Source organism: Mobula hypostoma, chromosome 5 (genome assembly GCF_963921235.1).
Source record: "Mobula hypostoma chromosome 5, sMobHyp1.1, whole genome shotgun sequence".
Taxonomy (NCBI): Eukaryota; Metazoa; Chordata; class Chondrichthyes; order Myliobatiformes; family Myliobatidae; genus Mobula; species Mobula hypostoma.
Genome location: NC_086101.1, coordinates 161,063,720 through 161,089,870, shown reverse-complemented (window position 1 = coordinate 161,089,870; position 26,151 = coordinate 161,063,720). Strand labels below are relative to the sequence as shown.

Here is a 26,151-nt window from a genome sequence, read left to right as displayed (position 1 = left end):
GGGACGCCGTCTTCTCCAGCATCTCCACCTCCATATTCAAGCATCGGCGGCATTCAAGCGCTGGTGAACTGACAGATACAGCGGAACTAACGTGATGTTGTGTTTGAGATTCCCATACACAGATCCTTTTACTTTTCTACACTGTTAAAAGTTTAAGGACAACATTTCAACTCAGATAATTTTAGTCTCCATGGTGCCTTCTGATAAAAACACTGTCACAGCTCAAAATAATTAGTGGGAACAAGACTTCATCTTCTAACTGGCTACAGTTCCGGCATCAGGGACAATATCAAACTCTCCGCTTCCCTCTCTGTATCAAAATGGATTAATCCTACTGTGTTGCCCTTAAGGCATTTATTTGACTTTGTTGGGTCTACGCTTTAAATGATTTGTTTGTAAATTTTCTCGTTAAAGTTAAAGGTTGATAATTAAGTTACAGTTTAACAAAGGTAAAATCGCTGTCTACGGTATATCGCGGCATGTGATGACGTCATCTCCGGTTTCGCCGTGTAACCTCCGGTTCGGAGAAGGTGTGAAGGTGGATGCCATGCGTGCGGCATGATCGTGAAGAGCTCCGTTTCTACCCACAAAGAAACATTATAGAAGCAACGCCGTAAGTTCATAGGAATGTATTTGAGGTAAAAATATTAACGCGGTTTCTGTTAAGGAAGCGGCGGTTGGGGCGGCGCGCGTGCCGGCTTTTCAATTTCAAACGCGGGGTGGGCTCGAGCCCGATGGCGGTTTGACGGGACCCCCCTCGCCCGCTACTCAGGGCGGCTGGAGACACTCGCTAAAAGGAGACAGCACGCCTGGTCTCCAGAATGAAACAGACGCTGTATATGTTTGTATTTTTTATCAACCGTTTTCACCATACGATGTTAATGTGGAAGAGTGCACAGTAAATGGTTAACCTTACTACGACTCTGACTTCATTGGCTCCGGTTTAACTTGGTGTTTAGTCACAGTTTCAACACACTGCATGAGAACACTACACCTACCCTTCATCAGCCTGTGACTTGGCTCAGTTTGTCTGACTCCTTCACATTCTGAACATGCGCCACGCACCTACTAAGCTCACATCTTATTTACACGGCTGCGACCAGAGACTTTCTGATTATTATATCCTCTTGGCATTTGACTGTGGTAAACTCAGAGTCAGCAATGGTATTGAACCTCAAGAGTAGCTGATTAGGCTTTTTCGTTGGAGATCAATAAACTGCTGGTAGTGTATGGCTGGATGAGTGCAGAGTGGAAGTAGGGTAGCGTTGGAGTACCCCAGAGATCAGTCCCTCACCACAGTTGTTCACAGTTTAATGGCCTGGCGGAGGCAGCAAAATGTGAGATGTCTCAGTCTGCTGATGATGCAGAAATAGTGGAGGTGGGGGAGAGGAGGCTATTCACATGCAATTTCATAGCTTTGCAATCAGTACATAGTGCACTGTGGGGCTGCAGTGGCGGGTTCCATTACTGGGATCAGTGCACAGTCACTGTGGGCTATGAGGAGTTTGTGAATAAAGCACCATTCTCCAATTTAGTATCTCAAGCTGTGGAGCAAGCCTATCATTTGTATATTTAAGTTGTATTTATGGCATTGTGATAACCAGATACTTTAGCCCTCCACAACCTCTCTATCCAGTCCTTTAAATATTCGACTTCATGCGTAAATTTTGCCACAGGGCCGTCAATACCGTCATTCGATGCATTGACATAGAACATAAAAAGAAACGTTGCCAACACAGACCCCTGTGAATGTCTGGGGTAGTAATCTCAGGATTGCTGCCTGCGCCACGTGCTAACGTTAAAGAACGTATTAATGTGTGCCTAGGAGACTTGTGTAGGGGGCAGGGCTTCAGATTCCTGAATCACTAGGGCCTCTTCCGGGGGAGGTATGACCAGTACAAAAAGGACGGGTAACACCTGAACCCAAAGGGGTCCAATATCCCAGCGGGCACATTTAATAAATCTGTTAGTGAGGGTTGAAACGAATTTGGCAGGGGGCATGGGAACCAGAGTGATAGAGTTGAGGAAGGGGAAAACAGAAATAAATCAAATATAGCGTGCAACAGATTATAGAAAGAACGGGCAAGAGATGAGGCTTAATCAAATCCAGTGGCATGAGTTACAGGGCAATAGAGGCGTGGTACAATGAAAACAGAAAGCAACAAATACTGGACTGAGAGTGCTGTATTTGAATGCAGGCAGCATAAGGAATAAAATGGATAATCTTGAAATTCAGCTGCAGATTGGCAAGTATGACATTGTGGTCATCTGTGAAACTTGGCTAAAGGATGGCTGCCATTGAGAGCTGAACGCCCAAGGATATACGGTGCATCGGAAAGACAGGTTAGTAGGCAGAGAGGGTGGTGTGGCCCTGTGTATAAGAAATGATATTAAATTATTAGAAAGGGATGACATAGGATCCGAAGGTCCAGAGTCTCTATGGGTTGAGTTAAGAAATGGCAAGGGTAAAAGTACCCTAATGGCAGTTGTATACAGGCCTCCAAACAGCAGCCGGGATATGGATTACAGATTACAGCAGGAGATAGAAAAGGCGTGTCAGAAGGGCAATGCCATGATAATCGTTACAGATTTTAACATGATAGTAGACTGGGAAAACCAGGCCACTACTGAACCTCAAAAGAGAGAATTTGTAGAACGTCTAAGTGATGGCTTTTTAGAACGGCTTGTTGAGCCCACTAGGGGATCAGCTGTGCTGGACTGGGTGTTGTGCAATGATTCGGATATGATAAGATAGTTCAAGGTTAAGGAACCCTTAGGGAACAGTGATCACAATATGATCGAGTTCACTTTGAAATCTGAGAAGGAGAAACTATATTCTAATGTGTCGTTATTTCAGTGGAATAAAGGAAATTACAATGGCATGAAAGAGGAACTGGCCGAAGTTGACTAGAAAGGGACATTTGCAGGAAGGACAGCAGAGCAGCAATGGCTGGAGTTTCTGTGAAAAATGAAGGATGTGCAAGACAGATATATTCCAAATAGGAAGAAGTTTTCTAATGGAAGAAGAACACTGCGGTGGCTGTAGTCTGAGCCAAAGTTAAAGCACGAGAGAGGGCATACAAGGAAGCCAAAGCTGGTGGGAAGATAGAGGATTGGGAAGCTTATAACATGCAGAAAGAAACTAAGAAGGTCATTGGGAAGGAAAAGATGAATTATGAAAGGAACCTGGAGACTAATATCAAAGAAGATACAAAAAGCTTTTTTATGTATGTAAATGGTAAAAGAGAGTTGAGGGTAAATATAGGACCAATAGAAAATGAAGCTGAAGATATTGTAATGAGAGACGCAGAAATAGCAGAGGAACTGAATGTGTATTTTGCATCAGTCTTCACAGTGGAAGACATCTGCAGTGTATCAGACATTCTAGAGTGTCAGGGAAGTGAATTATGTGCAGTGAAATTTACGACTGAGAAGGTGCGTGTGAAGCTGAATTGTCTGAGGGCGGATAAGTCTCTTGGAGCTGATGGAATGCACCCTGGGGTTCTGAAGGAAGTAGCTGGATAGATTGCGGAGGCATTAGTAATGATCTTTCATGAATCGATAGATTCTGGCATTGTACTGGACATCTGCAAAATTGCAAATGTTACTCCGCTATTTAAGAAGGGTGGGAGGCAGCAGAAAGGAAACTATAGACCTGTTAGCCTGATATCAGTGGTTGGGAAGTTGTTGGAATCGATTGTTAGGGATGAGGTGACAGAGTACTAGGAGGCACTTGTCAAGATAGGCCAAAGCCAGCATAGTTTCCTGAAAGGAAAATCCTGCCTAACTAACCTACTGCAAATTTTTGAGGAAATTCCAAGCTGGGTAGACGAAGGAGATGCAGTAGATGTGGTGTACTTGGATTTTCAGAAGGCCTTTGACAAGGTGCCGCACATGAGGCTGCTTATCAAGATAAGAGCCCATGGAATTACAGGGAAGTTACAGGTGGAGCATTGGCTGTTTGGCAGAAAACAGAGAGTGGGAGTAAAGGGATCCTATTCTAGCTGCTGCCGGTTACCAGTGGAGTACCACAGGGGTCGGTTTTGGGACTGCAGTTTTTTACGATGTACGTCAATGATTTGGACTATAGGATTAATGGATTTGTGGCTAAATTTGCCGATGATACAAAGATAGGTGGAGGAGCGAGTAGTGTTGAGGAAACAGAGAGCCCGCAGAGAGACTTAGATAGTTCAGGGGAATGGGCAAAGAGTGAAATACAAAGTTGGAAAGTGTAAAGTCATGCACTTTGGTGGAAGAAATAAACGGGCAGACTATTATTTAGATGGGGAGAGAATTCAAAATGCAGAGATGCAAATGGGCATGGGAATCCTTGCAACACACATCAAAGTTGCTGGTGAACACAGCAGGATACCCTAAAGGTTAACTTCCAGGTTGAGTCAGTGGTGAAGATGGCGAATACAATGTTGGTATTCATTTTTAGAAGTATAGAATATAAGAGCAGGGATGTGATGGTGAGGTTCTATAAGGCACTTGTGAGACCACACAGAATATTGTGTGCAGTTCTGGGCTCCTTATTTTAGAAAACATATATTGAGATTGGAGAGGGTTCAGAGAAGATTCACGAGAATGATTCCAGGAATGAATGGTTTACCGTATGACTGTGAGAGATCTTAGTTTAATTCTCTGCATCTGTATTTACTCAGAGACAGACACAGAGTCTATAGAATTGAAACAAAAATGGAGTGAGGTCATGAAACATATCTGGATACAGAAGAGGAGGTGTTTGCTGTCTTGAGACAAATTAGAGTGGATGAATAACCAGAGCCTGCCAGGAATAGATATGGACTTCCTGCTGGCAGTGGATGGAATAACAGCATTTTATAGCCGCTCCTAGTTTACTTTACTTTTCCTACATTCCAACCTGATTTGATACCATGACTGCAAGAACTGCTGAAGATAAACAGGAAAATTCTTCTACATCTTTGGATTCTATTATCGAATTGCTACAAAAGCACAGAAATGAAGCGTCCGAGGAATTTCAGTGATTCAGAAAAGAATCCTCCGAAAAGGTTCAACAACTTGGCTCTGAAATTAAACAATTAAGTACAAAACTGGATTCTATTCAAGAAACCTTAACTAAGCACGATAAATGAATAAAAGAGAATGAAGAAATCCTGTCGATTCTGGATCAGAAAAAGGACAACCTTCAAAAGCGTTATGGAAAACAATCCAAGGTTAACGATGAACTAAGACAGATTACTGATTTAGAAAACAGAAGTAGAAGGAATAACTTATGAATTCTTGGTCTCGAAGAGTTAACTGAAGGTGATCGTCCTACGGAATATTTTGCAAACTTTCTGGTTCAGTTATTTCCTGATATTTTAAAATCAACACTAATGATTGACTGAGCGCAGAATGTTTGCAAGAAAACCTCGTTCAGTGATAATCACTTTTCATGAGTTGCAAACAAAGGACCGTATAATTCGTGAATCTCGTCAGAAAGGTATGATTGATTTTAATGGTAAGAAGATCAGAATTGTTGAAGATCTCTCAGCAGAGATTATGAGGGAGCATGCTGAGTTTAAAAGCATCATGTCAGAGTTCTGCAACAAGAATTTTAAACTTTCTCTATGGTACCCGGCGAGGCTCAGAATTACACTGCAGGATGGATCGCAGAAATGGTTCCGTTCGAGTCTCCAGGCCCAGGAATTTTTAGAGTCAGTCAAGTGATTGCTTATTATTTGTTACATGAATAGCTCTATTTTACCTTTGCTAAACTTTGTACTTAACTCTTTCTTTTTGAACTTTTTAAGGATTTATTTTGAGAATAAGACTTTAATGTGTTATCACTTTGTCTGCTAAGTTTAAAAGTGTCATGTTAGAGCTGTTCAACAAAAGCTTACATGAATAATTGTGTATTTTGCCTCTGGTGAACCTTGCAGTCAATTTTCTTTTTGAACCTCTTAAGGTTTCACTTTGACAATAAGATTTTAGTGAGCCACTATTCTGTGTGTCCATATTATTTTATATTATACTTACTTTTCTAGAGTTTTTGATATCAGAATTAACTGTTTCTTTATTATCTTTTGTTCTGACCAGGTTGGAATATTTCAAACTTTGTAATGTATATGGAGCTAAGCCAGCAGGATTTTTTTGGGGGGTTGTTGCTATTAGTTGAAGGCGTCGACTTTCTCTGGTCTACTTTCTCTCTTTGGGAGGGGGGAGGGTGTTTGGGTTTTTTTTCTTGGAAACTGTTTGGGATTCTTAGTCAAACCTGTTGTTTGGTTTCCTTATCTCATAGAGCATTGTTTAGTTTTATTAATCTTCTTAAGGATTATCCTTTTAACTTTTCTTTCAAATAATAATAAAATGGATTATAATATTAATTGACTTAGTCTTAACATGAAAGGATTAAATCATCCACTGAAATGAAATAAGATTTTTGCCTATATTAGAAAATTTAAGGTCCCAATTATTTTTTGTACAAGAAACCCACGTACACAATTCTGATAACTCACGTCTTTTTAGCCGATCGAGGGGTATCCACTTTCATTCTATTTTTCAGGCCAAATCTAGAGGTGTTTCAATTTTTATAGAAAATACAGTTCCCTTTGTTCAACACGAGGTTGTTTCTGATACTAATGGATGATTTGTTATACTATCAGGGAATTTAGATAATAAATAGTCGGTATTTGCTAATGTTTATACTCCAAATATAGACGATCTAGGATTCTTTGAGCACTTTTTTTTTTCATTTTTGCCTGATCTGAGTCTGTACTCATTGGTGATGGCAGGAGACTTTAATTGCTGGTTAGATCCAGTTTTAGATCTTTTTTCTTCTAAACCAGCGACACTTAATATATCAGCTTCATTTATCCATTCATTTCTAATGAAATGTGGTATTCTTGATATATGGCGTTTCTTATATCCAGCAGATAGAGAATACTTGTTTTTCTCTCATGTTCATCATACCTATTCCAGAATTGACTATTTCTTATTGATAACCAAATGATTCCATTAGTTCGAACTTGTGAATATAAAGAGATTGCTATTTCTGACCCTGCTCCTGTGCTTTTATCCATCAATCTTCCTGGTTTTCCTCAGACAAACAGATTCTGGTGTTTTAATTTAACTCTGTTATCTGACAAGGATTTCTTAAAGTTCTTGGAGAGGCAAATTACTCTCTTTTTTGAAGAGAATACGGTGGAGGAGACCTCTAGCCTTGTCATATGGGATGCCTTTAAAGCATATATTAAAGGACAAATCATTTCTTATTCTGTAAGTGTTGAGAAAAAAACTAATAAAGAGAGAATTAATTTAGCCAATCAGCTGAAACAATTAGATGAAGAATATGCTCTAACTTCAGATCCTGTTTTATATAAAAGAAGCGTTTTAATTTAAAACTAATATGATTGTTTATTAAAATACCCTATTGAAACTCAACCCCCTAAAGGATAAAAGTCAATTTTATATACATGGAGATAAAACAGGTAAATTATTGGCTAAACAAATTAAAACTTCTAGTGCTAAATGACAGATTAAAGAAATTTATAAAGCTAACGGTATTAGGACAACTGATCATTTAAAAATAAATGATACTTTTAGAGAATTTTATTCTAAGCTCTATAGTTCTGATCTTCTTAAAGATACTACTGTAATGCATTCAAGCGCTGGTGAACTGACAGATACAGCGGAACTAACGTGATGTTGTGTTTGAGATTCCCATACACAGATCCTTTTACTTTTCTACACTGTTAAAAGTTTAAGGACAACATTTCAACTCAGATAATTTTAGTCTCCATGGTGCCTTCTGATAAAAACACTGTCACAGCTCAAAATAATTAGTGGGAACAAGACTTCATCTTCTAACTGGCTACAGTTCCGGCATCAGGGACAATATCAAACTCTCCGCTTCCCTCTCTGTATCAAAATGGATTAATCCTACTGTGTTGCCCTTAAGGCATTTATTTGACTTTGTTGGGTCTACGCTTTAAATGATTTGTTTGTAAATTTTCTCGTTAAAGTTAAAGGTTGATAATTAAGTTACAGTTTAACAAAGGTAAAATCGCTGTCTACGGTATATCGCGGCATGTGATGACGTCATCTCCGGTTTCGCCGTGTAACCTCCGGTTCGGAGAAGGTGTGAAGGTGGATGCCATGCGTGCGGCATGATCGTGAAGAGCTCCGTTTCTACCCACAAAGAAACATTATAGAAGCAACGCCGTAAGTTCATAGGAATGTATTTGAGGTAAAAATATTAACGCGGTTTCTGTTAAGGAAGCGGCGGTTGGGGCGGCGCGCGTGCCGGCTTTTCAATTTCAAACGCGGGGTGGGCTCGAGCCCGATGGCGGTTTGACGGGACCCCCCTCGCCCGCTACTCAGGGCGGCTGGAGACACTCGCTAAAAGGAGACAGCACGCCTGGTCTCCAGAATGAAACAGACGCTGTATATGTTTGTATTTTTTATCAACCGTTTTCACCATACGATGTTAATGTGGAAGAGTGCACAGTAAATGGTTAACCTTACTACGACTCTGACTTCATTGGCTCCGGTTTAACTTGGTGTTTAGTCACAGTTTCAACACACTGCATGAGAACACTACACCTACCCTTCATCAGCCTGTGACTTGGCTCAGTTTGTCTGACTCCTTCACATTCTGAACATGCGCCACGCACCTACTAAGCTCACATCTTATTTACACGGCTGCGACCAGAGACTTTCTGATTATTATATCCTCTTGGCATTTGACTGTGGTAAACTCAGAGTCAGCAATGGTATTGAACCTCAAGAGTAGCTGATTAGGCTTTTTCGTTGGAGATCAATAAACTGCTGGTAGTGTATGGCTGGATGAGTGCAGAGTGGAAGTAGGGTAGCGTTGGAGTACCCCAGAGATCAGTCCCTCACCACAGTTGTTCACAGTTTAATGGCCTGGCGGAGGCAGCAAAATGTGAGATGTCTCAGTCTGCTGATGATGCAGAAATAGTGGAGGTGGGGGAGAGGAGGCTATTCACATGCAATTTCATAGCTTTGCAATCAGTACATAGTGCACTGTGGGGCTGCAGTGGCGGGTTCCATTACTGGGATCAGTGCACAGTCACTGTGGGCTATGAGGAGTTTGTGAATAAAGCACCATTCTCCAATTTAGTATCTCAAGCTGTGGAGCAAGCCTATCATTTGTATATTTAAGTTGTATTTATGGCATTGTGATAACCAGATACTTTAGCCCTCCACAACCTCTCTATCCAGTCCTTTAAATATTCGACTTCATGCGTAAATTTTGCCACAGGGCCGTCAATACCGTCATTCGATGCATTGACATAGAACATAAAAAGAAACGTTGCCAACACAGACCCCTGTGAATGTCTGGGGTAGTAATCTCAGGATTGCTGCCTGCGCCACGTGCTAACGTTAAAGAACGTATTAATGTGTGCCTAGGAGACTTGTGTAGGGGGCAGGGCTTCAGATTCCTGAATCACTAGGGCCTCTTCCGGGGGAGGTATGACCAGTACAAAAAGGACGGGTAACACCTGAACCCAAAGGGGTCCAATATCCCAGCGGGCACATTTAATAAATCTGTTAGTGAGGGTTGAAACGAATTTGGCAGGGGGCATGGGAACCAGAGTGATAGAGTTGAGGAAGGGGAAAACAGAAATAAATCAAATATAGCGTGCAACAGATTATAGAAAGAACGGGCAAGAGATGAGGCTTAATCAAATCCAGTGGCATGAGTTACAGGGCAATAGAGGCGTGGTACAATGAAAACAGAAAGCAACAAATACTGGACTGAGAGTGCTGTATTTGAATGCAGGCAGCATAAGGAATAAAATGGATAATCTTGAAATTCAGCTGCAGATTGGCAAGTATGACATTGTGGTCATCTGTGAAACTTGGCTAAAGGATGGCTGCCATTGAGAGCTGAACGCCCAAGGATATACGGTGCATCGGAAAGACAGGTTAGTAGGCAGAGAGGGTGGTGTGGCCCTGTGTATAAGAAATGATATTAAATTATTAGAAAGGGATGACATAGGATCCGAAGGTCCAGAGTCTCTATGGGTTGAGTTAAGAAATGGCAAGGGTAAAAGTACCCTAATGGCAGTTGTATACAGGCCTCCAAACAGCAGCCGGGATATGGATTACAGATTACAGCAGGAGATAGAAAAGGCGTGTCAGAAGGGCAATGCCATGATAATCGTTACAGATTTTAACATGATAGTAGACTGGGAAAACCAGGCCACTACTGAACCTCAAAAGAGAGAATTTGTAGAACGTCTAAGTGATGGCTTTTTAGAACGGCTTGTTGAGCCCACTAGGGGATCAGCTGTGCTGGACTGGGTGTTGTGCAATGATTCGGATATGATAAGATAGTTCAAGGTTAAGGAACCCTTAGGGAACAGTGATCACAATATGATCGAGTTCACTTTGAAATCTGAGAAGGAGAAACTATATTCTAATGTGTCGTTATTTCAGTGGAATAAAGGAAATTACAATGGCATGAAAGAGGAACTGGCCGAAGTTGACTAGAAAGGGACATTTGCAGGAAGGACAGCAGAGCAGCAATGGCTGGAGTTTCTGTGAAAAATGAAGGATGTGCAAGACAGATATATTCCAAATAGGAAGAAGTTTTCTAATGGAAGAAGAACACTGCGGTGGCTGTAGTCTGAGCCAAAGTTAAAGCACGAGAGAGGGCATACAAGGAAGCCAAAGCTGGTGGGAAGATAGAGGATTGGGAAGCTTATAACATGCAGAAAGAAACTAAGAAGGTCATTGGGAAGGAAAAGATGAATTATGAAAGGAACCTGGAGACTAATATCAAAGAAGATACAAAAAGCTTTTTTATGTATGTAAATGGTAAAAGAGAGTTGAGGGTAAATATAGGACCAATAGAAAATGAAGCTGAAGATATTGTAATGAGAGACGCAGAAATAGCAGAGGAACTGAATGTGTATTTTGCATCAGTCTTCACAGTGGAAGACATCTGCAGTGTATCAGACATTCTAGAGTGTCAGGGAAGTGAATTATGTGCAGTGAAATTTACGACTGAGAAGGTGCGTGTGAAGCTGAATTGTCTGAGGGCGGATAAGTCTCTTGGAGCTGATGGAATGCACCCTGGGGTTCTGAAGGAAGTAGCTGGATAGATTGCGGAGGCATTAGTAATGATCTTTCATGAATCGATAGATTCTGGCATTGTACTGGACATCTGCAAAATTGCAAATGTTACTCCGCTATTTAAGAAGGGTGGGAGGCAGCAGAAAGGAAACTATAGACCTGTTAGCCTGATATCAGTGGTTGGGAAGTTGTTGGAATCGATTGTTAGGGATGAGGTGACAGAGTACTAGGAGGCACTTGTCAAGATAGGCCAAAGCCAGCATAGTTTCCTGAAAGGAAAATCCTGCCTAACTAACCTACTGCAAATTTTTGAGGAAATTCCAAGCTGGGTAGACGAAGGAGATGCAGTAGATGTGGTGTACTTGGATTTTCAGAAGGCCTTTGACAAGGTGCCGCACATGAGGCTGCTTATCAAGATAAGAGCCCATGGAATTACAGGGAAGTTACAGGTGGAGCATTGGCTGTTTGGCAGAAAACAGAGAGTGGGAGTAAAGGGATCCTATTCTAGCTGCTGCCGGTTACCAGTGGAGTACCACAGGGGTCGGTTTTGGGACTGCAGTTTTTTACGATGTACGTCAATGATTTGGACTATAGGATTAATGGATTTGTGGCTAAATTTGCCGATGATACAAAGATAGGTGGAGGAGCGAGTAGTGTTGAGGAAACAGAGAGCCCGCAGAGAGACTTAGATAGTTCAGGGGAATGGGCAAAGAGTGAAATACAAAGTTGGAAAGTGTAAAGTCATGCACTTTGGTGGAAGAAATAAACGGGCAGACTATTATTTAGATGGGGAGAGAATTCAAAATGCAGAGATGCAAATGGGCATGGGAATCCTTGCAACACACATCAAAGTTGCTGGTGAACACAGCAGGATACCCTAAAGGTTAACTTCCAGGTTGAGTCAGTGGTGAAGATGGCGAATACAATGTTGGTATTCATTTTTAGAAGTATAGAATATAAGAGCAGGGATGTGATGGTGAGGTTCTATAAGGCACTTGTGAGACCACACAGAATATTGTGTGCAGTTCTGGGCTCCTTATTTTAGAAAACATATATTGAGATTGGAGAGGGTTCAGAGAAGATTCACGAGAATGATTCCAGGAATGAATGGTTTACCGTATGACTGTGAGAGATCTTAGTTTAATTCTCTGCATCTGTATTTACTCAGAGACAGACACAGAGTCTATAGAATTGAAACAAAAATGGAGTGAGGTCATGAAACATATCTGGATACAGAAGAGGAGGTGTTTGCTGTCTTGAGACAAATTAGAGTGGATGAATAACCAGAGCCTGCCAGGAATAGATATGGACTTCCTGCTGGCAGTGGATGGAATAACAGCATTTTATAGCCGCTCCTAGTTTACTTTACTTTTCCTACATTCCAACCTGATTTGATACCATGACTGCAAGAACTGCTGAAGATAAACAGGAAAATTCTTCTACATCTTTGGATTCTATTATCGAATTGCTACAAAAGCACAGAAATGAAGCGTCCGAGGAATTTCAGTGATTCAGAAAAGAATCCTCCGAAAAGGTTCAACAACTTGGCTCTGAAATTAAACAATTAAGTACAAAACTGGATTCTATTCAAGAAACCTTAACTAAGCACGATAAATGAATAAAAGAGAATGAAGAAATCCTGTCGATTCTGGATCAGAAAAAGGACAACCTTCAAAAGCGTTATGGAAAACAATCCAAGGTTAACGATGAACTAAGACAGATTACTGATTTAGAAAACAGAAGTAGAAGGAATAACTTATGAATTCTTGGTCTCGAAGAGTTAACTGAAGGTGATCGTCCTACGGAATATTTTGCAAACTTTCTGGTTCAGTTATTTCCTGATATTTTAAAATCAACACTAATGATTGACTGAGCGCAGAATGTTTGCAAGAAAACCTCGTTCAGTGATAATCACTTTTCATGAGTTGCAAACAAAGGACCGTATAATTCGTGAATCTCGTCAGAAAGGTATGATTGATTTTAATGGTAAGAAGATCAGAATTGTTGAAGATCTCTCAGCAGAGATTATGAGGGAGCATGCTGAGTTTAAAAGCATCATGTCAGAGTTCTGCAACAAGAATTTTAAACTTTCTCTATGGTACCCGGCGAGGCTCAGAATTACACTGCAGGATGGATCGCAGAAATGGTTCCGTTCGAGTCTCCAGGCCCAGGAATTTTTAGAGTCAGTCAAGTGATTGCTTATTATTTGTTACATGAATAGCTCTATTTTACCTTTGCTAAACTTTGTACTTAACTCTTTCTTTTTGAACTTTTTAAGGATTTATTTTGAGAATAAGACTTTAATGTGTTATCACTTTGTCTGCTAAGTTTAAAAGTGTCATGTTAGAGCTGTTCAACAAAAGCTTACATGAATAATTGTGTATTTTGCCTCTGGTGAACCTTGCAGTCAATTTTCTTTTTGAACCTCTTAAGGTTTCACTTTGACAATAAGATTTTAGTGAGCCACTATTCTGTGTGTCCATATTATTTTATATTATACTTACTTTTCTAGAGTTTTTGATATCAGAATTAACTGTTTCTTTATTATCTTTTGTTCTGACCAGGTTGGAATATTTCAAACTTTGTAATGTATATGGAGCTAAGCCAGCAGGATTTTTTTGGGGGGTTGTTGCTATTAGTTGAAGGCGTCGACTTTCTCTGGTCTACTTTCTCTCTTTGGGAGGGGGGAGGGTGTTTGGGTTTTTTTTCTTGGAAACTGTTTGGGATTCTTAGTCAAACCTGTTGTTTGGTTTCCTTATCTCATAGAGCATTGTTTAGTTTTATTAATCTTCTTAAGGATTATCCTTTTAACTTTTCTTTCAAATAATAATAAAATGGATTATAATATTAATTGACTTAGTCTTAACATGAAAGGATTAAATCATCCACTGAAATGAAATAAGATTTTTGCCTATATTAGAAAATTTAAGGTCCCAATTATTTTTTGTACAAGAAACCCACGTACACAATTCTGATAACTCACGTCTTTTTAGCCGATCGAGGGGTATCCACTTTCATTCTATTTTTCAGGCCAAATCTAGAGGTGTTTCAATTTTTATAGAAAATACAGTTCCCTTTGTTCAACACGAGGTTGTTTCTGATACTAATGGATGATTTGTTATACTATCAGGGAATTTAGATAATAAATAGTCGGTATTTGCTAATGTTTATACTCCAAATATAGACGATCTAGGATTCTTTGAGCACTTTTTTTTTTCATTTTTGCCTGATCTGAGTCTGTACTCATTGGTGATGGCAGGAGACTTTAATTGCTGGTTAGATCCAGTTTTAGATCTTTTTTCTTCTAAACCAGCGACACTTAATATATCAGCTTCATTTATCCATTCATTTCTAATGAAATGTGGTATTCTTGATATATGGCGTTTCTTATATCCAGCAGATAGAGAATACTTGTTTTTCTCTCATGTTCATCATACCTATTCCAGAATTGACTATTTCTTATTGATAACCAAATGATTCCATTAGTTCGAACTTGTGAATATAAAGAGATTGCTATTTCTGACCCTGCTCCTGTGCTTTTATCCATCAATCTTCCTGGTTTTCCTCAGACAAACAGATTCTGGTGTTTTAATTTAACTCTGTTATCTGACAAGGATTTCTTAAAGTTCTTGGAGAGGCAAATTACTCTCTTTTTTGAAGAGAATACGGTGGAGGAGACCTCTAGCCTTGTCATATGGGATGCCTTTAAAGCATATATTAAAGGACAAATCATTTCTTATTCTGTAAGTGTTGAGAAAAAAACTAATAAAGAGAGAATTAATTTAGCCAATCAGCTGAAACAATTAGATGAAGAATATGCTCTAACTTCAGATCCTGTTTTATATAAAAGAAGCGTTTTAATTTAAAACTAATATGATTGTTTATTAAAATACCCTATTGAAACTCAACCCCCTAAAGGATAAAAGTCAATTTTATATACATGGAGATAAAACAGGTAAATTATTGGCTAAACAAATTAAAACTTCTAGTGCTAAATGACAGATTAAAGAAATTTATAAAGCTAACGGTATTAGGACAACTGATCATTTAAAAATAAATGATACTTTTAGAGAATTTTATTCTAAGCTCTATAGTTCTGATCTTCTTAAAGATACTACTGTAATGGATAATTTTTTAAACCAAATAAATATCCCTACGTTTTCTGTTGATAAACGAAAACAGTTGGATCAATGTATTTCTGACGAAGAAATAGCCCAAGCTGTACATTCACTGCATTCAGGGAAAGCTCCAGGTCCTGATGGATTTTCTGGAGAATTTTATAAGGCTTTTTTGTCTTTGCTTATTTATACCTCATTTATGTTCAGTTTTTTCAGATTCTTTTAAGTCGGGTAGGTTGCCTCAAACTTTTTATGAAGTTTCTATTTCGCTTATCCTTAAAAAAAAGTAAGAACCCAACTGAATGTTCTTCATATAGACCAATTTCCTTACTTAATGTAGATGCTAAAATTCTATCTAAAGTTCTGGTCCGTAGGATGGAAAATATCTTACCGCCTGTCATTTCTGATGATCAGACTGGTTTTATTAAAAATCGTTATTCTCATTTTATCTATTCTCCTTCTAAGGAGATATAAGAGTGTGTGATATCCTTAGACGCTGAGAAGGATCTTATTAATTCTTACTAATATTCTTACTAATTCTCAGAATTCTAAACCATTTAAACTTCAACATGAACCAGACAAGGTTGCCCTTTGAGTGCTTTGCTCTTTGACCTGGCTTTAGAACCTTTAGCTATTGCTTTTCAAGAATCTAGTGATATCACTGGTGGTATTTTACGGAACGGTACTATCCAGAAAGTTTCACTTTATGCGGATGATTTATTGTTTTACATTTCTAATGTCGAAACTTCGTTACCTTCTGTGCTTTCTTTACTCTCTTGTTTTAGTCAGTTTTCTGGATATAAACTGAACCTACACAAGAGTGAACTTTTTCCTTTGAATAATTTGGTATTAACTGATATTAACCTTCCTTTTAAAATTGTAAGAAACCAATTCACTTATTTGGGTGTAACAATTACTAAGAATTATAAACACCTATTTAAAGAAAATCTTTTTCCTTTATTAAATTATATAACAAGAACATTATCAAATTAGTCGCCCCTTTCTTTATCATTGATTGGTCGAATTAATTCTATTAAAATGAATGTTTTACTTAAATTTATATATATCTTTCAGGCTTTACCTGATTTTATTCCTAAATCCTTTTTTGACTCTCTGGACTCTATTTTATCCTCCTACATATGGAAAAATAAACATTCTCGATTCAATAAAGTGAATCTCCAGGAAGTTAAAAAGAATGGAGGTTTAGCTTTACCAAATTCTAGGTTTTATTACCGGGCAGCTAATATATGGAATCTCACGTCTTGGTTATATTATGTTAATGATGAAGACTGTCCTGAGTGGGTTTCTTTAGAAGCTATCTCGGTTAATAAATCTTCTATTATCTCTCTTTTGGGATCTTCACTTCCTTTATCCTTAAGTAAGATAACTGAAAATGTGGTAGTCAAATATACTTTGAGGATTTGGATACAATTTAGAAAACATTTTGGTTTATTGAGATTCTCCCTTTCTAGTCCCATTTTTTAAAATTATCTTTTTAAGTCTTCTTGACTGATGTAGTTTTTAAACAATGGGAAGAATTGGGCCTTACATGTTTCTGGGATCTGTTTGTTGGAGGAAGTCTTTCTTCGTTCGAACAATTGTCAACTAAATATAGTTTACCAAAGACCCATTTTTTTCGGTACTTACAAATTAGACATTTTCTGCTATTTCAATTACATACATTTCCTAATAGTCCTGATATGAACGTATTAGATGAAATTCTTAATATGAAATAATTTTATAATGGTTCAATATCCAATATTTATGACGTTGTTGGGAATGAGAAATGATTCTTTATACAAAATCAAAAATCTTTGGGAACAAGATTTACAGACTTGAATTTCTGAAGAAACTTGGAATGAAATTTTTAAATTGGTTAATACTTCATCGTTATGTGCTCGTCATTCCCTCCTACAATTTAAAGTGGTTCGTAGGGCTTACAGTATATGACCAAGGATAAGTTATCTCGTTTTTATATGGATATATCACCCTACTGTGATAGGTGTAACAGTGGAGAAGCTTCATTTATTCATATGTTTTGGATATACCCAACTCTTGGAAAATATTGGAAGGAAGTATTCCTAACTTTTTCTGTACTCTTTAAAGTAAATTTTAAGCCTAATCCTTTGACTGCCCTACTTGGTATTGTTGGAAAGAAAGATATCATCCTGAAGACATCTGATTTGCACATTCTGGCTTTTATCTCTCTTATGTCCAGGAGGGTGCTTTTGTTTAAATGGAGGGATACTGTTTCACCTAATCATGCTTAGTGGTTACGGGATGTTATGGCATGCCTAAATTTAGAAAAGATTCATTGCTCAATTTCTGAATCTGACCAAGAGTTTCAAAATTTGTGGGGGCCATTTTAAAATTATTTTCATAATCTTTGACTTCTCGTTAAAGTACAGAAGTTGGTTAATAGTATATTTTATTATCAGATAAGGTGTTTTTCCCAAACAGCTTCGACTTTGGTAGTGGGTGTAGATTTTTTTTATAAAATTGTTTATATTCTAATATATGAATTAATCTAATCTATATGAATATAGAGTAAGTAGTTCGTTAATGTGATTCAATATACTGTATCTGGTATTATTATATTTTTCTATTTTATAATATGTATTCTCTTGGACTCTGTACTCTTCTATATAGAAATCAATAAGAATATTGAAAAAGGAAGAAAAGAAGAGAATCAGAGCTGAGGATGCAGAGGAAATGACCAGGTTCTGAAAGCAATCTTCACTACGCCCAGTTGAAGGGAAATATGACTCATTCTCCAGGGATGTCAAAGGCGTCCATCTAGTTCAAGTATCCCCTGGATTTAAGTGGAAGCCATTGTTTCCTTCTGCTTGCAGAGTATCATAAGTATACTGTATTTTCATTTCCAAACACACTGAACATTCTGATGGATGGAGAAAAATTGGATGTAGACTTGACTCAATTTAATTTTCAGCACATCAGAATAACAATAACAGAGCAGAGGAAGTATATGTTATACTTCAGGGATCGGTAAAAATACCTGCAATTTTTTACCTGTATAGACATATTGCAACATTAGCATCAAATACTTTCTTTCAGTAGGCTCTACTGACAAATTTAAATTTGTGGTTCACTTCCGGCTCACTCTCCTGGTTGTTAAGGATTAAGATCCAGAGAGTCATTGAGAGATGCAAACAGACTGAAAATGCGTACCATGCCCTTTATTGTAAAGTGACTCACTTCCAAAAAATGCATACATTTGAATGCCGGGCCATTAAATATTCAGAAAATCTTAAACGAGAGAGCATTTTTATCTCTCTGAAATGTATATCAAAAATATATTGAAGTGCTTGTTACAACAGTCTTTACTGTGCATCCAGAGCATACATTATAAATAGGAGATGGTAGAAGACATACAGTATTGCTAAGTGACATTTCATATTTCAATAAATAAATCGTTCTAAATAAATAATATTTACAGTCAGCTTTCAGAGATATAGGACAACATGTTTGTATATAAAAGCTTGCACATGACCAGAAAACAAATGATGTAGTGAGGTATAAATGGGTTTCCCAGGAATCATTGTTATTAGTTTATCAATGTATTTTCCCAGATTTTCCCTTGTGTCGCATATAGCCTTAATTTGATGGTGTCTGCATTCTGAATTTGTATTAGCAATTTGTGATGCCAAGTTGTTTCGTGCAATTTCCAGTACAGTTTATCACATATCAGAGGGCCAAGTGCCAGGAAAGCTATTGCCAGGAGTATTTTACAGAGGGGAGTGTTTGCAGAAATGTGGGAGTGGAGCACTCATCCAGTCAGTCTGGTTCCAAGGTAATACACTAGTCACTGTGACAAAGATTTCAGACCCTGCAGAAATGTGTATACCATCTCCACATAAAATGTACCTTCCATTTAACTCTGAACCTCTGCAGCACTAAAAGGATTCGGATTCAGATCAATTTATTTATCACATATACATCAAAACATAGAGTAAAATGCATCGTTTGTGTTAACAACCAGCACGACCTAAGGATATGCTGGGGGCAGCCCCTACACATTCCCGCACCAACATAGCATGCCCACAATGCTTGGCAGAACACAACAAGCAATAAAATGACAACAGCAAAACAAGCCCCGTTCCTCCCTCCCTTTCACCCACACAGACAGCCCTCCAGCCCCAGGGCAGGACTCCAGGCTTCCCGCAGACTTGCAGACAATGAGCCTCTGACTTCCCTAGAGGACTTCAGACTCGTAGACCCAGGGCTTCGGCCATTGAGCTTCAGCTTCTGGACTTCTGATTGACCTTTGGGCTTTTATTAAAGTACATGTATGTCACCCTGAGATTCATTTCCTTGCAGGCATTCACTGTAAATTCAAGAAACCCAATAGATTCAATGAAAGACACCACCAATAAAATGGACATCAGCCAACAAACAACAAACTGTGCAAATACAAAACAAGAAAAACAAAACAAAATATTAATAATAAATAACTAAACAATAAATATTGAGAACATAATCTGCAGAGTCCTTGAAAGTGAGTCTGTAGATTGTGGGAACAGTTCAATGTTGGACGAGTAAAAGTGAGTATATTTATCCGCTCTGGTTTAAGACCCAGATGGCTGAGGAGTAATAACTATTCCTGAACCTGGTGGCGTGGGTCCTAAGGCTCCTGTACTTTCTTCCTGATGGCAGCAACAAGAAGAGAGCAAGGTATGGATGGTGGGCGTCCTTGATGGTGGATGCTGCTTTCCTGCAACAGTGCTCTGTAGATGTGGTCAATGGTGGGGAGGGCTTTACCCATGATGGACTGAGCTGTATCCACTACTTTTTGCAGACTTTTAAATTCAAGGGCATTGGCATTTCCATACCAGTCCGTGGTACAGTACAACCACTCAATATACTCTCCAGTGCACATCTATGGAAGTTTGCCGGATCTTCGGATAATTCTTGCAAAGTAGGGATGTTCCAATGCTTTCTTCATACTGCCACTTATGTGGTGGATCCAGGACACACCCTCTGAAATGATAACACAGAGGAACTTAGAGTTGCTGACCCTCTCCACCTCTGATCCCCAGATGAGGACTGGGTTATGGACCTCTGGTTTTCACCTCCTGTAGTCAATAGACATCTCCTTGGTCTTGCTGACAGTGAGTGAGGTGTTGTTGTAGCCAGATTTTCAATCTCTCTCCTACATGCTGATTTGTCACCACCTTTGATTCAGCTGACTGAGGTGTCAGTGAACTTAAATAAGGCTTAGCCTCACAGTCATAAGTATAAAGTGAGTAGAGCAGGAGGATAAGCACACAGCCTTGTGGTCCACCCATGCTGATGGAGATTGCGGAGGAGTTATAGTTCCCAATACAAACTGAGTGAAGTCTGCAAGTGAGGAAAGCGAGGATTCAGTTGCACAAGAAGGTATTGAGGACTAGGCCTTGAAATTTATTGATTAGTTTTGAGGAGATGATAACATTGAATGCCCAGCAGTAGTCAATGAAGAGCATCTACGGAGTCTCTGTAGGTGGAAGTTAGGAATAGGAAGGGGTCAATCACTCTACTGAGTGTTTTTTATAGACCACCCAATAGTAACAGGGACATCGAGGAGCAGACAGGGAGACAGATTCTGGAAAGGAGCAATAATAACAGGGTTGTTACGGTGGGACATTTTAATTTCCCAAATATTGATTGGCATCTCTAGAGTGGGGGGTTTATATGGGGTAAAGTTTGTTAGGTGTGTTCAGGAAGGTTTCTTGACACAATATGTAGATAAGCCTACAAAAGGAGAGGCTGTGCTTGATCTGGTATTGGGAAATGAACCTGGACAGGTGTCAAGTCTCTCAGTAGAGAGCATTTTGGAGGTAGTGATCACAATTCTATCTCCTTTACCGTAACATTGGAGAGGGATAGGAACAGACAAGTTAGGGAAATGTTTAATTGGAGTAAGGGGAAATATGAGGCTATCAGGCAGGAACTTGGAAGCATAAATTGGAAACAGATGTTCTCAGGGAAACGTACAGAAGAAACGTGGCAAATGTTCAGGGGATATTTGCATGGGGTTCTGAGTAGGTACGTTCCAAATGAGACTTGGAAAGGATGCTAGGGTAGAAGATCCGTGGTGTAGAAAGGCTGTTGTAAATCTAGTCAAGAAGTAAAGAAGAGCTTATGAAAGGTTCAAAAAACTAGGTAATGATATGAATCTAGAAGATTATAAGGCAAGCAGGAAGGAGCTTAAGAATGAAATTAGGAGAGCCAGAAGGGGCCATGAGATGGCATTGGCGGACAGGATTAAAGAAAACCCCAAGGCATTCTACAAGTACGTGAAGAGCAAAAGGATAAGACATGAGAGAATAGGACCAATCAAGTGACAGTGGAAGAGTGTGTATGGAACCGGAGGAAATAGCGGAGGTATTTAATGAACACTTTGTTTCAGTATTCACTACAGAAAAAGATCTTGGCGATTGTAGGGATGACTTGCAGTGGACTAAAAAGCTTGAGCATGTAGATATTAAGGAAGAGGATGTGCTGGAGCTTTTGGAAAGCATCAAGTTGGATAAGTCACCGGGACCAGGGGAAATGAGGGAGGAGATTGCTGAGTCTCTAGCAATGATCTTTGCATCATCAATGAGGACGGGAGAGGTTCCGGAGGATTGGAGGGTTGCGGACGTTGTTCCCTTATTCAGGAAAGGGAGTAAGGTTAGCCCAGGGAGTAAGGTTAGCCCAGGAAGTTACAGGCCAGTGAGTCGTACTTCAGTGGTTGGTAAGTTGATGGAGAAGATCCTGAGAGGCAGGATTTATGAACATTTGGAGAGGCGTAATGTGATTAGGAATAGTTAGCATGGCTTTGTCAAAGGCAGGTCATGCCTTATGAGCCTGATTGAATTTTTTGAGGATGTGACTAAACACATTGATGAAGGAAGAGCAGTAGATGTAGTGTATATGGATTTTAGCAAGGCATTTGATAAGGTACCCCATGCAAGGCTTATTGAGAAAGTAAGGAGGCATAGGATCCAAGGGGACATTGCTTTGTGGATTCAGAACTGGCTTGTCCACAGAAGGCAAAGAGTGGATGTAGACGGGTCATATTCTGCATGGAGGTCAGTGACCAGTTATGTGCCTCAGGGATCTGCTCTGCGACCCCTACACTTTGTGATATTTATAAACGACCTGGATGAGGAAGTGGAGGGATGGGTTAGTAAATTTGTCGATGGCACGAAGGTTTGGGGTGTTGTGGATAGTGTATAGGCCTGTGGGAGGTTACAGCGGGTCAATGATAGGGTGCAAAACTGGACTGAGAAGTGGCAGATGGACTTCAACCCAGATAAGTGTGAGGTGGCTCATTTTGGTCGTTCATTTCAAATATGATGGCAGAATATAGCATTAATGATGAGACTGTTGGCAGTGTGGAGGATCAGAGGGATCTTGAGGTCCGAGTCCATGGGACACTCAAAGCTGCTATGCAGGTTGACTCTGTGGTTAAGAAGGCATATGGTGCATTGGCCTTCATCAATCGTGGGACTGAGTTTAAGAGCCGAGAGGTATTCTTGCCACTATATAGGACCCTGGTCAGACCCCACTTGGAGTACTGTGCTCAACTCTGGTCGCCTCACTACAGGAAGGACATGGGAACCAGAGAAAGGGTGCAGAGGAGATTTACAAGGATGTTGCCTGGATTGGGGAGCATGCCTTTTGAGAATAGGTTGAGTGAACTCAGCCTTTTCTTCTTGGAGTGACGGAGGATGAGAGGTGTCCTGATTGAGATGTTCAAGATAATGAGAGGCATTGATCGTGTGGATAGTCAGAGACTTTTCCCCAGGGTTGAAATGGCTAGCACGAGAGGGCATAGTTTTATGATGTTTGGAAGTAGGTACAGAAGAGATGTCAGGGGTTAAGTTTTTTACGCGGAGAGTGGTGAGTGCCTGTAATGGGCTGCCGGCGGCAGTGGAGGAGGCGGAAACAGTAAGGTCTTTTAAGAGACTCCTTGATGGCTACATGGAGCTTAGAAAAGCAGAGGGCTATGGATAAAGCCTAGGTAGTTCTAAGGTAGGGACATGTTCGGCACAGCTTTGTGGGCCGAAAGGCCTGTATTGTGCTAAAGGTTTTCTCTGTTTCTATGTCTCTATGTTTGTATCTTCACCGTCCAAATGTTCCAGGGTTGAGTGAAGAGTCAATGAAATGGCATCTGCTGTTAACCTGTTGTGATGTTAAGCAATCTGGAGCCGATCCAAGTCACTTCTCAGGCAGGAATTGATACGTTTCATCACCAACCTCTGAAAGTGTTATGTCACAGTGAGTGTTACTGGATGATAGTCATTGAGACAGATTGCCACATTCTTCTTAGGCACTATATAATTGAAGCCTGCATGAACCAGATTGCCTAAGTGAGAGTTTAAAGATACAAGTGAACCCTCCAGCCAGCTGATCATCTCAAAACTTAGTATTCAACCAAGTACCCTGTCTGGGGCAGATTCTTTCAGTGGGTTCACCCTCCTAAAGAATGCTCTCACGTTAGGCTCAGAGAATGAAAACACAGTGGCTGTGGGAGTTCATGAAGGTGTCTCCATGTGTTGATGTTCAAAGTGAACATAAACAGCATTGAGCTCATCTGGGAGTGAAACCTGGTGAGATCAAATGTTTTAGTTCAAATAATCAGAGGCAGGCAAAAGGTAGAAATCTAATCTATTTTAAATGGCAAAAAAAAGAGACCATGGAGAGAGAAAAGGGAATCTCTATGTTGGATTAAAGACCAGGAGTGATCCATGACACAAATGGTGTTGGTGAGGCCTCAAGGAGAAGGTGAAGACTTGCTAATGACAGTTGATCCATCCGGAGGAGATGGGAATCCAGTGGACAGGGGGCAAAGCAAAGGAACAGTGCTGGAACTAAGATACAAAGTTTTGCAGCTGCTCAAAAGCCCCAATAAGAGATTCCAGCATCTGCAGAATTCCTCATGTTTGCTAAGAATACATCCTGTTTTCAACCAACACCAGAGTCATAGTGTTATGCAACATGGGAACAAGCCCTTTATTGACTTCAGTGTTGAATCCTGGGGTCTTAATGTGCAGAGATAGGAGAAAAATGTTGTTCTTCACGTTCTGTTGAAATAAGCTCCATTGCTTAACGCGTGAGGAGTGTTTAATGGCTCTGGGCCTGTACTCACTGGAGTTTCAAAGGTTTACAGAATATTGAAAGCCTGGATAAAGAGGGCATGAAGTGGATGTTTCTAGTCATGAAAGAGTGTAGGAAAAGAGGGCACAGCTTCAGGATGAAAGGATGTCCCATTAGAACAGAGGTGATGAGGAATTTCTTTGTAAGAGGATGGTGAATCTATGGAATTCATTGTCACTGACAGCTGTGGAGGCCAAATCACTGGGTATACTAAAGTGGCAGTTGGTAGGTTTCTGATTAGTAAGGCTGTCAAAGGTTACAGGGAGAAGACAGAAAAGCCCAGTCCATCACAGAAAAAGACCTCCCCTCTATTGACCACATCTACAAAGAATGCCACCATTGTCATCAAGAGTTCCCACCATTCAGGCCATATTCCTTCTCGCTTTAGGTCACACCATGTTCAGAGACAGTTGTTACCATTCAACCATTAGGCCCCTGAACGAGCATGGATAACTTCACTCACTTCAACACTGAACTGATTCCACAACCTATGCACTTACTTTCAAGAACTCTCCAATTCATGTTCTGTGTATTTATTGTTATTAAATTTGTTGTTTTTTGTGTTAGCACAGTTTGACTTCTTTTGCACATTGCTTGGTTGTCAATGTTACATTGTGTGTAGTTTTTAATTGGTTCTATTGTATTCCTCTCTACTGTGAATGCCTTCAGAAAAATGAATCTCTGGTTAGTATACAGTGAAATATATGTACTTTTATAATAAATGTATATTGAACTTTGAATAGGATTGAGAGGGAAAAGTAAGTCAACCACAAAGTAAGTGACATGATCCTCTCATATTCCTTTTGCCAGTCACCTGTCCAGCTCTTGGCTCCATCCCTCCCCCTCCTGTCTTCTCCTATCATTTTGGATCTCCCTCTCCCCCTCCCCCTACCCCTCCCACTTTCAAACCTCTTACTAGCTCTTCCTTCAGTTAGTCCTGACGAAGGGTCTCAGCCCGTAACGTCGACTGTACCTCTTCCTAGAGATGCTGCCTGCCCTGCTGCGTTCACCAGCAACTTTGATGTGTGTTGCTTGAATTTCCAGCATCTGCAGAATTCGTCGTGTCAACCACTTTATGCTTCATTTCAGATTTTCACTGTCTAGTTTTTTTTTCCTTTTTGATTTTTAGGTCATTAATGTAACTAGATAGCAAGTTCATTGTTTCAGCAAGTATATTATTAAAACACTCTGAGAGGGAACTTAGTGGGTGCAGGAAGCTGCTACTTTGATCATTAGTTCCTCTTTCATTCAAATCAAAAGGTAGTATTGAGAAGAATTCTAAAGTTTGGTCATTGGTAAGAAGCTGATTACAAATTACAGAAGAAAAGTTTGGAAGAGATTTCTCTTACTCTCTTTAGTACCTAGTGCCATTTCTCCATCAGTGCACCATGCTTCCTGTGGGGCAAAAGAAGTACATTGACAGAATTGTTAGCTGGGATTCTTTACTAACCAGCGATCCTTCCTGCACAACACAAAGTTCTTCATAAAGGGTCAAAATGGTCTGGACAACCAGTGAGGCCTGCTCCCAGACAGCAGTACCGGGTTCTCAGCCGAGCTAAAGGTAACACCAGGAGAGGAGGGAGTATTTTATATAAAGTTAAGGAAAGGCAAAATATGATTCAGCATGTGCTGTTATGGAATTGTTTTTGATTTTAAAAGCACTGTTTTAAATAATCAGAAAAAAAAACTGAAAGAAAGGGGAATGAGAACTATGAAGGGGATGTTTAGCTTTAGGTATATGAAGTAAGAATGCTGTAATTCAATCATTCACTTTTTCCCATTTACTCCTACTACACCGGCCCTACCCAATAAATGCACGTAA

The 26,151-nt window shown here is 39.7% G+C and overlaps 1 long non-coding RNA gene across 5 annotated transcripts; it reads left to right on the top strand.

Annotated features, from left to right (window-relative positions):
* The first annotated feature begins 155 nt into the window (after window positions 1-155).
* On the top strand, window positions 156-26,151 carry LOC134347109 (uncharacterized). 5 transcript variants are annotated; one of them, XR_010018079.1, is made up of 5 exons: window positions 156-613; window positions 4,665-5,464; window positions 8,011-8,184; window positions 12,236-13,249; window positions 17,835-26,151. It is a non-coding gene; the product is annotated as an uncharacterized LOC134347109 (long non-coding RNA). The 5 variants fall into 5 exon arrangements; XR_010018078.1 differs by lacking the exon at window positions 156-613 and adding an exon at window positions 2,277-2,343 and having other exon boundaries at window positions 12,236-13,035; XR_010018077.1 differs by lacking the exon at window positions 156-613 and adding an exon at window positions 2,277-2,343.